Source organism: Martes martes, assembly GCF_963455335.1.
Source record: "Martes martes genome assembly, chromosome: 3".
NCBI lineage: Eukaryota > Metazoa > Chordata > Mammalia > Carnivora > Mustelidae > Martes > Martes martes.
The window spans coordinates 70,990,064-71,003,526 of NC_137890.1; positions in this window are offsets into that span (position 1 = coordinate 70,990,064).

A 13,463-nucleotide genomic window follows, 5' to 3' on the forward strand; every position below is an offset into this window, starting at 1 on the left:
CAGCCCCTTTTGAGTCTCAGAAGTCTGAAGTGATTTACCGGGCCCCCTCCTCCTTAGTGGGCTCTGATATCTAATTTTTGATTTCTTGTTACTGTCAGACTGCCAAAGTCCTGTTCAGTTTCCCACTATCTTTTTCTTAGTATTTCAACCACTGGGCACCATGAGTTTAAGGAAATATGCTGCAGGAAATCGAATTCGTCTTAATATTGTTCCTTCTTTTTGAAATTTTGACCCCTTCAGACTCAACAGCTGTGGTTGCCCTAAACACAGATTTTAAAACACCATATGATTGCTGAAAGTTCCCCAGCTGCCAAACTGTTGCCTTCTGCTGGGCTCAGTCTCTCTGTTTAATACAGGTTTTGATTTGGAAGAGCTTTGGGAGAAAAATTGTTGACTATGAGGTTCTTCTGAAGGTGTTTCCATTTAGAGGCTCCTAAATGGAAGGTGTTTCCGGGGGCTCCATTCTCTCCAGGATCTTAGCCCCTTGGAAAAAAAAATTAGAGATTTTAGAATATATACACAATGTAGACTATATAGTGTAGCATAGTAGTATATATATATAATGACTAATATACATTAATCATAATTATATTACATATTAGTATATAATAGTTTACATACATATATAAATTAGTAGAATTCTTAAAAAGATTTTATTTATTTATTTGACAGAGAGGGAGATCACAAGTAGACAGAGAGGCAGGCAGAGAGAGAGGGGGAAGCAGACTCCCCACCGAGCAGAGAGCCTGATGTGGGGCTCAATCCCAGGACCCTGAGATCATGACCTGAGCCGAAAGCAGAGGCTTAAGCCACTGAGCCACCCAGGTGCCCCTAAATTAGTAGAATTTATATACAACATAGAATATATATAACATAAAGTAGAATATATGTACAATGACTAAAATATATTAATCGTAATTATATAACATATTAATATATAATAACTTACATATACAATTCAATTTTATATATGTGTGTGTGTATATGTATGTGTGTGTGTGTGTGTGTGTGTGTGTGTGTGTGTGTATAAATTCAAGAGGCCAAAATCTTTTTCTAGTTCTTTTCAGTGAGAGGTTGGTCTAATACAAAGTCCTCCATCATGAGTGTACTGTTAATGAAAATCAAAATTCAACCCTTCACATGTGTCTTAAAAATTAAATTAATCTTTTGTGAATATTTTAGAATTCCTAGAGCATCTTATCAATGTAACTCACCTCTGATTTCAGTACTGTGTCAAATTTCATGCTCCACATTTTAAGAGAACTAGTAAAAAGAAAAGAGAAAACAAAAGAAATTATTTAATTGAGAAATAAGCAAAAATAGGAAATATTTTGAAAATATATGAAGAAACTTATAGATCATGTTGATAATTTGGAAGGTTATAAAGAATAAAACTGTTAACATTATGCTTCAAGTAAAAGATATATGAAATAAAATTTTAGAGGAATCTTTTTATATATGCAGGAAAATAGGTGTGTGGGATTTTTTTAAAAAAGGAAAGCTGGGGCACCTGGGTGGCTCAATGGGTTAAAGCCTCTGCCTTTGGCTCAGGTCATGATCCCAGGGTCCTGGGATCAAGTCCCACATCAGGCTCCCTGCTCGGCAGGAAGCCTGTTTCCCTCTCTCTCTCTGCCTGCCTCTCTGCCTACTTGTGATCTGTCTCTCAAATAAATAAATAAAATCTTTAAAAAAGGAAAGCTGCTAGTATCACAACACTAACAAAAAGGGAGGGGAGTGTAGGGATGGGTGAGCCTGGCGGTGGGTATTAAGGAGGGCACTTACTGCATGGAGCACTGGGTGTGGTGCATGAACAATAAACCTTGGAACACTGAAAAAATAAAATTAAATTAAAAAAAGACACATTTTCCTTCCATAAATTATACTGAAAGTAAGGTCTAGAAGTCTCATATATTCCTACCTCTGTTGTTTAGGTTAATACCAGAAAATTTATTTCAGTGAGTAAAATTTTATTTCCATAAAACTAAAGGTGATTTTTATCTATTTTTTAAGGTTTCAGAAATTTCTCCTCCAGATGAAAATACCTATTTCTGCATTCATTTCACAAATAGTTCCGTGTATGCCAGATACTTTTAAGGTACTTGGGATATGGTTAATAAGCATAACAAGTAAGTAAAACATAGGTATTGAAGACTGAAACAGATTAGTCCATAGAATGAATGTACTCTTGGGATCAGCCCTGTGGGGAAGTGAGGCAGCAGGAATGGGCTCAGAGATCATTTCACCTGTGAAGCAGATACAGCAAGGTCTCAGCTGAACCCGTGGGGGGATCTGAGGCTGCAGTTATCCTTCAGAGTGTCCCAAGTTGGGTGAGAAGACTGACCACTTACATGGCCACTTTGAGCAGTTACTGAACGCAGGGTGCACCCCAGAAAGCAGTGTGGCCTTGGTCCAGGCAGCTGCCGCCAGGAAATGCAATTCCAGGAGAGGCCTACACTTGATATCTCTCAGCAGGCCACAGCCCCAGCTGAGGGAAAAGCTTTTCAGTCTTGAAGGAGAAATCTGGGCAGTGCTGCTCAGTGTCCACTATGTAGTTTTTAGGTGGTGATACATACTATGAGAAAAGAAAACATGAAATAGGGTAAAGACAACCAGGAATACTGGAGACGGTATGGACTGCTATTGGTTAGGATGAGGCTTCAGTGAGTAGGTGATATTTGAGCAGATAGTGAAGGTGAGGGAGTTAGCCAGGAGGATGTTGAGGGCAGAGGGGACTGCTGGTGCAAGGCTCCTAATTGTATGCATGCTGGTGTGGTCAAAGAAAGGAGCTAACTGTGGTGGAGCCATGTCAGTGAGGAGCAGAAGGGTGAAGGTGAGGTCGGTGAGAAGATAATGGACAGCTTGTGTAGGTGCCAGTAGGCTTTGGAAGACTTTGGTCTTTATTCTGAGTGCAGTGGGAAGCTGCAGCAGAGAACTAAGGTGATCTGCTCTATGTGGGTTTTTTTTTTTTTTTTTTTTTTAACACAGAGAGAGCATAAGCAGGGAGAGTGGGAGAGGGAGAAACAGGCTCTCTGCTAGAGAGCCTGATGTGGGGCTCAATCCCAGGACCCTGGGATCATGACCTGAACCAAAGGCAGTCACTTAACCAACTAAGCTGCGTGGGCATCCCTGATCTGATCTATATTTTTAAAGTTAACTCTGGCTCCTGTGCTAAGAATAGACTATAGGGGATCAGAGGTAGAAGCAAGCTAGACATTATATTTAGATATCAGTGGTTTAAAATAACCTTTGTGTTTTCCATATAAAGAATCATGTCATCTGCGAAGAGAGAGAGTTTGACTTCTTCATTGCCAACTTGGATTCCTTTTATTTCTTTGTTGTCTGATTGCTGTTGCTAGGACTTCTAATACTATGTTGAACAAGAGTGGTGAGAGTGGGCATCCTTGTCGTGTTCCTGATCTCAATGGGAAGGCTGCAAGCTTTTTCCCATTGAGGATGATATTTGCTGTGGGTCTTTCATAGATAGATTTTATGAAGTTCAGGAATGTTCCCTCTATCCCTATACTTTGAAGCTTTTTAATCAGGAATGGATGCTGGATTTTGTCAAATGCTTTTTCTGCATCAATTGAGAGGACCATGTGGTTCTTCTCTCTTCTCTTATTGATTTGTTCTATCACATTGATTGTTTTGCAAATGTTGAACCATCCTTGTAACCCAGGGATGAATCCCACCTGGTCATGGTGGATAATCTTTTAAATGTGCTGTTGGATCCTGTTTGCAAAGATCTTGTTGCGAATCTTAGCATCCATATTCATCAGTGATATTGGTCTGAAATTCTCCTTTTTGGTAGGGTCTGCCTGGTTTGGGATCAGGGTAATGCTGGCTTCATAAAAAGAGTCGGGAAGTTTTCCTTCTGCTTCAATTTTTTGAAACAACTTCAGGAGAATAGGTGTTATTTCTTCTTTGAAAGTTTGGTAGAATTCCCCAGGGAATCCGTCAGGTCCTGGGCTCTTGTTTTTTGGGAGGTTTTTGATCACTGCTTCAATCTCGTTACTAGATATCGGTCTATTCAGGTTGTCAATTTCTTCCTGGTTCAATTTTGGGAGTTTATAGTTTTCTAGGAATGCATCCATTTCATCTAGGTTGCTTAGCTTATTGGCATATAACTGTTGATAATAACTTCTGATGATTGTTTCTACTTCCTTGGTGTTAGTTGTGATCTCTTTCTTTTCATTCATAATTTTATTAATTTGGGATTTCTCTCTTTTCTTTTGGATTAGTGTGATCAAAAGCTTCTGCACAGCAAAGGAAACAGTCGACAAAATAAAGAGGCAACCCACGGAATGGGAGAAGATATTTGCAAATGACAGTACAGGCAAAAGGTTGATATCCAGGATCTATAAAGAACTCCTCAAACTCAACACACACAAAACAGATAATCATATCAAAAAATGGGCAGAAGATATGAACAAACACTTCTCCAATGAAGACATACAAATGGCTATCAGACACATGAGAAAATGTTCATCATCACTAGCCATCAGGGAGATTCAAATTAAAACCACATTGAGATACCACCTTACGCCAGTTAGAATGGCCAAAATTAGCAAGACAGGAAACAACGTGTGTTGGAGAGGGCATGGAGAAAGGGGAACCCTCTTACACTCTTGGTGGGAATGCAAGTTGGTGCAGCCACTTTGGAGAACAGTGTGGAGATTCCTCAAGAAATTAAAAATAGAGCTTCCCTATGACCCTGCAATTGCACTACTGGGTATTTACCTCAAAGATACAGATGTAGTGAAAAGAAGGGCCATCTGTACCCCAATGTTTATAGCAGCAATGGCCACGGTCACCAAACTATGGAAAGAACCAAGGTGCCCTTCAACGGACGAATGGATAAGGAAGATGTGGTCCATATACACTATGGAGTATTATGCCTCCATCAGAAAGGATGAATAACCCAACTTTTGTAGCAACATGGCCGGGACTGGAAGAGATTATGCTGAGTGAAATAAGTCAAGCAGAGAGAGTCAATTATCATATGGTTTCACTTATTTGTGGAGCATAACAAATAACATGGAAGACGTGGGGAGATGAGAAGGGAGTTGAGGGAAATTGGAAGGGGAGGTGAACCATGAGAGACTATGGACTCTGAAAAACAACCTGAGGGTTTTGAAGGGGTGGGGGGTGGGAGGTTGGGGGAACCAGGTGGTGGGTATTAGGGAGGGCATGGATTGCATGGAGCACTGGGTGTGGTGCAAAAACAATGAATACTGTTACACTGAAAAGAAATAAAAAATTAAAAAAAAAATAGAACAATACCCCCCCCCCCAAAAAAAAAACTTTCGTGAACTGGTACATTGGTGAGGGCTACTCTTGGCAACTTGAGGCATAATAAAAATGAACACAGAGAAAGCCCTTAATACAAGCTAAGCACCCTGTTTTACAAAATCATTCTCATACAATCTTTACAATGATCTTTGATGTACACATCATTATTGTAGCAGTTTTCTACTTCTGTTAAATTTATCTCTAAGTATTTTTATTCTTTTGATGCTGTATAAATGGGTTTGCTTTCTTAACTTCATTTTTTATTATTCCTTACAAGTGGATGGAAATACAATTAATTTTTTAAATCTGTGTATTAATTTTGTATCCTTTAATGTTGCTGAACTTACTTATCAATCTAATTTTTAGTGAATTCTTTATGAATTTCCATAAATAACATCTCATGACCTACAAATAAAGATAGATTTATATCTTCCTTTCAAATATGGATGCCTTTTATTTCATTTTCTTCCCCTTGCTGGAATCTTTGGTACAATCTGATGAGGGCGACAGCGTGGAACATCCTTGATTTGTTTCTGATCATAAAGGACACCTATTCAGTCTCACCATTAAGCATGCTCTTAACTGTGGAATTTTTATAGTTGGCTTTCATCACGTTTAAGAATATCCCTTCTATTCCTACACGTTGAGTGTATTTATCATGAAAGAGTGTTAAATGTTTTCAAATGCATTTCTGCATCTGTCGACATGATTATGGGCTTTCTGTCCTTTATTCTGTTGATGTGAGGTATTACAATAATTGATTTTCATATGTTAACCAAACCTTGCATTCTTGGGATAAATCCCACTTGATCATGGTGTGCATTCCTTTTTATATATTATTAGATTCAGCTTGCTAGTATTTTGTTGAGGATTTTTCTTCATCTATATTCATAAGATACATTGGTCTGTAGTTTTCTGTGAATGTCTTGGTCTAGTTATACTATCAGGATAATGCTGGCTCAGAGAATAAGTTGGGAAGTGATCCCTGCTCTTCTTTTCCCCCTCAACTTTACAGATGTATAATTGACATAAAAAATTATGTAAGTTTAAGATATATGAGTAGTGATTTTATGTATGTATATATTTGGAAATGATTACCATGGTGTTAGCTGACACATCAATCACCTCTCATAGTTACACTTTTTTTTAGATTTATTTATTTATTTTTAGAGAGAGAGAGCATAAGCACAAGGTTGGGGGGGGCAAGAGGAGAGGGGGAGACAGAATCTCAAGCAGACTCTGCACTGAGCATCGAGCCTGACGAAGATCTCATGACCCTCAGATCATGACCTGACCTGAAACCTGGAGTCAGATGCTTAATCAACTGAGCCACCCAGATGCCCCTTAAACATTTTTTGTGTGTGGTAAGAACTTGTAAAATTTACTCTCTTAGCAACTTCCAAATATACAGTATATCATTATTATCTGTGGTTCACCTACATTCCCAGAAATTATTCATTTTGAAGCTGGATGTTTGTACCCTTTGACTGTCTTCACTGAATTTCCCCACCCTCCACTCCCTGCCCAGTGGAAACCACAAATCTCTCATCTGTTTCTATAAGTTTGTTTTTTTAGTATTCCAGGTATAAGTGAGATCACAAAGCATTTGTCTTTCTCTGTCTACCTTATTTCACTTAGCATAATGCCCTCACCGTTCATTCATGTTATAGAAAATGGAAGGCCTTCCTTCTTTCTCGGGGTTGAATAATATACTGTTGTATACATATACCACATCCTCTTTAACCATCCATGGAGCACTTAGATTGTTTCTATCTCTTAGCTGGTATGACTAATGCTGAGATGAACATAGGAGTGCAGGTGTCTCTTCAAGATAGTAACTTTGTTTCCTTTGGATATATACTAGAAGTGAGATTGCTGGATCAGATGGTATATCTATTTTTAATTTTTTAAGGAACCTCTATATTGTTTTCCATAGTTGCTACATCAATTTCCATTCCTGCTAACAGTGCACTAAACTTCCCTTTTCTTCACTTCCTCACCAATGCTTGTTTTCTCTTGTCTTTTTGATGATAACCATTTTAATAGGTGTGAGGCAAAATCTCATTGTAGTTTTGTTATGCATTTTCCTGATGATTAGTGATGTTGAGCACCTCTCCGTGTACTTGTTGGACATTTGTATGTATTCTTTGGAAAAAAATGCCTATTTTCATCCTTTGGCCATTTTTAAACTGGATTGTTTGTTTGGTATTGAGTTGTATGAGTTCCTTATGTATTTTGTGTATTAATCCCTTATATGTGATTTGCAAATATTTTCTCCCATTCCCAGGTTGTCTTTTCATTTTGTCAATGGTTTCTTTTGTTGTGCAGAAGCTTTTAACTTTGCTGGTAGTCCCACTTTATCATTATACAATGATATCTGTCTCTTGTTGCCATTGGCTTAGAGTCCATTTTGTTTGATACAGATATAGATAACCCTGTTCTCTTTTGGTTTGTACTGCATGGAATATCATTTTCCATCCCTTTACTTTTAGTCTATGTGTATCCTTAAAGCTAATGTGAGTGTCTCCTAGGCAACATATAGGTAGATCTTTTTTCTTTTTTCTTTTTTTTTAAATCCATCCAGGTCCTTTGTATTTATTTATTGGAAAATTCAATCTATTTATATTTAGAGTAAATATTGATAGATAAGAACTTACTGCCACTTCGTTGTTTGCTGGCTATTTTATAGTTCCATTGTTCCTTTCTTCTTGCTGCCTTCCTTTATGAATCAATTTTACATAGTGGCATAGTTTACTTCTGTACTATTTTATCTTTTGTGATTCCACTGTAGGTTTTTGTTCTGTGGCTAGCCTGAGGCTTACATAAAACTATATATGTAAGTATATACATAATAGTACATATATGCATTTGTACATATACGTATACTACACAGATATACATACATATATAAGTTTGTATATACATATGTGCATGTATATACTTATATATGTGTATGTATATGTTTATACATACATAACAGTGTGTTTCACTCTGATAACAGTTTAATTTCAATCACTTTTATATTTTATTTATTTATTTATTCATTTTTAAAGATTTTATTTATTTATTTATTTGACAGAGGTCACACGTAGGCAGAGAGGCAGGCAGAGAGAGAGAGGAGGAAGCAGGCTCCCCACTGAGCAAAGAGCCCAATTTGGGGCTCGATCCCAGGACCCTGAGATCATGACCTGAGCTGAAGGCAGAGGCTTAACCCACTGAGCCACCCAGACGCTCCTCACTTTTATATTTTTAATGTCACAACTTACATCTTTCTTATTATATATTAACAAATTATTGTAGTTATTGGGATTTTTAGTATTTCTGTGCCTTAACATTTATACTAGAGTTAAGTAGTTAATACACTGTCATATTACAGTATTAGAATATTCTCTTTTTTTTAAGATTTTATTTATTTATTTGTCAGAGCGATAGAGTACAGGCAGGCAGAGGCAGAGGGAGAAGCAGGCCCCCCACGGAACAAGAAGCCTGATGTGGGACTTGATCCCAGGATGCTGGGATCATGACCTGAGCTGAAGGCAGCCACTTAACCAACTGAGCCACCCAGGCGCCCTACAATATTAGAATATTCTTAATCTGACTGTATACTTATCTTTACCAGTTTGCTGTATATTTTTATGTTTTCATGTTATTAATTATCATCCTTTCATTTCTGTTTGTAGAACTTCTTTCAGCATTTCTTATAAGGCAGGTCTAGTGGTGCTGAACTCCTTCATCTTTTCTTTGTTAGAGTTTTTATCTCACCTTCATTTCTGAAGGACAACTTTGCTGGGTAAAATATTCTTGGTTGACACTTTCTTTCAGCCCTTGGAATATATCATCCCAATCTCTCCTGACCTGAAAAGTTTCTGCTGAGTAGTCTGATGATAGCCACATGGGAGTTTATTTTTATGAGAGAAATTTTCTTTCTCTTGCTTTTAAAATTCAATTACTTTGATGTTGGATGGATTTATTTTATAATGTTTTGAAGAAGACCATTTTGAGTTGAAGTGAACTTGGATGTCCAAATCTCTCCCCCAATTTGGGACGTTCCTAGCCCTTATTTCTTTAAATAAGCTTTCTACCCTTTCTCCCTCTCTCTTCCTTCTGAGACTCCGGTGACATATGCATTGTTTCTGTTAATGATAGCCCATAAATCCTGTAGGCTTTCTTCATCCTTTTCATTCATTTATGTTTTGCCCCTCTGATTGGATAATTTCAGTTGATCTGTTTCTGGGTGATTTTTTCCTCTGCTTCACCCAATCTGCTGTTGGAGTTCTCTATTGAATTCTTCAGTTCAGTCTTGTATTCTTCATGTCTAAAATTTCCTTTTGGTTCTTTTTTATGCTTCCTATCTCTTTGTTGACTTCTTATATTGTTCTTATATTGTTTTCCTTAAATAATCAATATGTTTATCTGTGTTCTTTTATAGCTCCTTGAGCATTTTTACAATAATTACTCTGAATTCTGTCAGTTAATTCCTGGATTTCCATTTCTTTGGGGCCAGTTACTGGAGGTTTACTGTATTCCTTTGGTGGAGTCTGATTTCCTACTTCTTTATGATCCCTGCAGTCTTGCACAGATGTCTGCACAGTTAAAGAAGGAGTCCTCTCTTTCTGACTTTATGGACTGGCTTTAGTAAGTGAAGACTTTCACCTGTGGATGGGGCACACTCAAGCAATGTCGTGGCCTCAGGTCTCGTGATTGAGGGCACTGAGTGTTAGAGTTTGTGATGGCACTAGGTATGGAGGGATGGGTGGGTGTGATGTTTCTTCAGTTTAGGATGCTGGGGTGCAGAGCATTGACAACTATGTGGTCTTTGGCAAGAATTTCGAGGGGTCCTCAGTGGTTGCAAGGGCTGTGGGGGACCTCAGCATTATCTCCAGATGAGTGGCTAAGGACAAGGGCAGGCATCAGCCAGTGTTGGCTGGAGTTGGTGTTGTGCACATACATAGCTACAGGGGCCAGCTGAAGGTACCTGTGTAGTGGCAGGGAGCAGATGTATATACACACACACAGTGGTAGGGCCCAGGAAAAGCAACAATGGCCAGGGTCAATTCTGACACACTGGCAACTGCAAGGCCCTAGCTGTCAGCATGATTTCCCATGGTTGTGGTCTCTCTCTAGGTGTGCACACTGCAGTGGAGTCCAGTGACAGCAGTCAGGCTGGAGGCATGCTGGTGCATAGCTAGAGGCTACCTTCAGGTGTTGTAGTGGTGTGGATCAGTAACACAAAAACAGGCCTGATCTGAGCCCACAAGGAACTGTGGGGGTCTTGGCTGTTGGCATGTTCTCTTGTGGCTGCACAGTCTCCCCTTGGGCATGCAGACTTCAGTAGAGGTTGGAGATAGGCATTAGGCCAGTGGCATACAATGCGGAGTTATAGGGGTAAGCCTAAAGCACATATAGGGTAGTGGACGATGTGGTCCAGGATGGTGTCTTGCACTGACATAACCACAGAAGGCTAGGTTGGCTGCTGGTGCAGTTTCCAGGCTCTGGTAGGGTCAAAAGTGGGAGGGAACAGGGAGAAACTCAAGTAGCTAACATCAGGGAACATAAATATTTGTGGGGCCAAAGCTAGGGAAATCTGCAGAGGGGTTTTCAGTGGCTGTGCTGGCTACTGATTTCTTCAGTGGCAAAATCTGTTGGGTTTGTTGCAGGGCAGGTAAACAGTGATTACTCCCACTGCATGGCTGCTCTCAATAGTCCTTTCTTTTCTTCCTTGTTCTTAACCATCTCTGGACATCTCAGCTTTGCCAGTCAGAGTGGGACAAAACTGAAGTAGGACCTTGGTGCAGTGCCCAAAGCCTGGGTAAGCTGGTCACTCACCCTGCTCTTCATTTCCTGCTGAGGGGAACTTTTTCTAGCTGGGAAGTTCCCTCTTGATGCTGAGCAATGCTGGCTTGGGGGATGGGATAATGCAGGCTCAATGAAGCTGCCTTCTCTTCTAGTACAGTTATTCTCTGGTTTTTCATTCCACTGTTTTGTTGAAATTTCTTATGTGGACTCCAGAGCTCTCCCAGATCTGTTTTTGCTCATGGATATCTATCTAGTTGGTCTTTGTGAGGGACGTCAGCTGCTGTCTTCTATGTCATCATTTTTTTCAATATGAATCTTATCAGAATCTATTTCAGATATATACTTACTTAATTCCAGTATAATATAGGAACACTATTATATAGAGTTCCTCTTCCACATTTTGTGTTGTTATTGTTATACAAATTATATACTGTATACCAATATACATCTGTATATTAGAATTGTTGTAACAATCACTTTATATATTTTTATGTCTTTTAAAGAAGCTGAAAGAAGCAAGGATAACAAGTGTACATTTATGGAGTTTGTATGATAACCATCTTACTTACCATTTCTGGTTCTCTTCATTTGTTCCCATGAATTCAAGTTACCATGTGGTGTCATTTTCTCATATCAGTACACCTGGGTTTCCGCACAAACCCTTTGTGCAATTATTGTCAAATATGTTACATTTATACATGTATAGTCCTAATAATATAAGTACATACATATTATTCTATATCATTTCTTTTTAAATCAGTTAAAAGAAGAAAGGGGAAGAAATGAGCATTTAAACCATCTTATATAATTGCATTTACTGATTCTCTTCATTTTTTGTGTGTCTGGATTCAAATTACTGTCTGGGATGACTTTCAGCCTGACAACACTTTTTATCTTTCAAGGAGGATCTGATAGCAACAAATTCTCTGTGTTTGTTTATCTGGGAATGCCTTTATTTTACTTTAATTTTTGAGAGATGCTTTTTCTGGGAGTAATGTTTCTGGTTGACAAGAATTTTTTTTCCTTTCCAGCACTTTGAATAGGATGTTATTGCACTGCCTTCTGGCCACTATTATATCTGATTAAAAGTCAGCCATTAATCTACCGGGGCTCCCTGGTACATGATGTGCTGTTTTTCTCTTTCTGCCTTCATAATTTTCTCTTTGCCTTTTTCTTTCAGTGAGCTTCTTAGATGTGTAGACATATATATACACATATATATGTATATATATAGTGTATAATAACATACATATGTCAATATGTAACATAAATCATGTATTATATATTATTATATTATTAATATATAATAAATTATTTTAATTAAGTTTAGAGTGTTTAGCCATTAGATCTTCAACTTTTTTTTCTAGGTTTTTTTTTTCGCTTCCTCTCCTGGTACTCCCATTAACATATATGTTGGCATCTATAGTTGTGTTGTGTGTTTCTCCAGAGCTGTTCATATTTCTTTTGTTTTTTTAAGATTGTATTTATTTATTTGGCAGAGAGAAAAAAAAAATCACAAGTAGTAGGCAGAGAGGCAGGCAGAGAGAAAGGGGGGAACAGGCTCCCTGCTGAGCAGAGAACCCGATGTGGAGCTGGATCCCAGAACCCTGAGGCCATGACATGAGCCAAAGGCAGAGGCTTAACCCACTGAGCCACCCAGGATCCCAGAGCTGTTTGTATTTCTTTACACTTTATACTCTCTGTTCTCTGGCTTGTAGAATCTCTGTCAATCTGTCTCCAAGTTTGCTGATTCTTTCTTCTCCAAGTTCTAATCTTCTATTGAGTCTCTTTAGTAAAATTTTCAATTATTATACTCTTCAGTTCTTTAATTTCCATTTTTAAAATAAGTTATATCTCTTTTTGATAGCCTCTATTTGATGAGACATTGTCATAATTTTCTTTTTTGTATAATATTTTTCCAGTTTTATTGAGACATAATTGACATATAGAATTGTACGCGTTTAAAAAAAATTGTACGCATTTAAGATATACAGCAAAATGATTTGACATACAGAATGCTTACCACAATAAGCTTAGTTAATATCCATCATCTCATATAGATATACAAAAGAGAAAAAGGAAAAAAAAATGTTTTTCTTCCCCTTGTGATGAGAACTCTGAAATTTACTCTCCTAACTTTCATATATGTCACACAGCAGTGTTAGCTATATCATCATATTGTATATTACATCCCTTGTACTTACTTATCTTATAAGTGAAAGCCTGTACTTTTGACCACCTTCCTTTAATTTTCTTTCCCTCTATGCCCACATCTCTGGTAGCCACAAATCTTTTTCTATGAATTATTATTTTTTTTAGATTCCACCTATGAGATCATACATGTTGGTCTTTCTCTATCCAGCTTATTTTACTCAGTA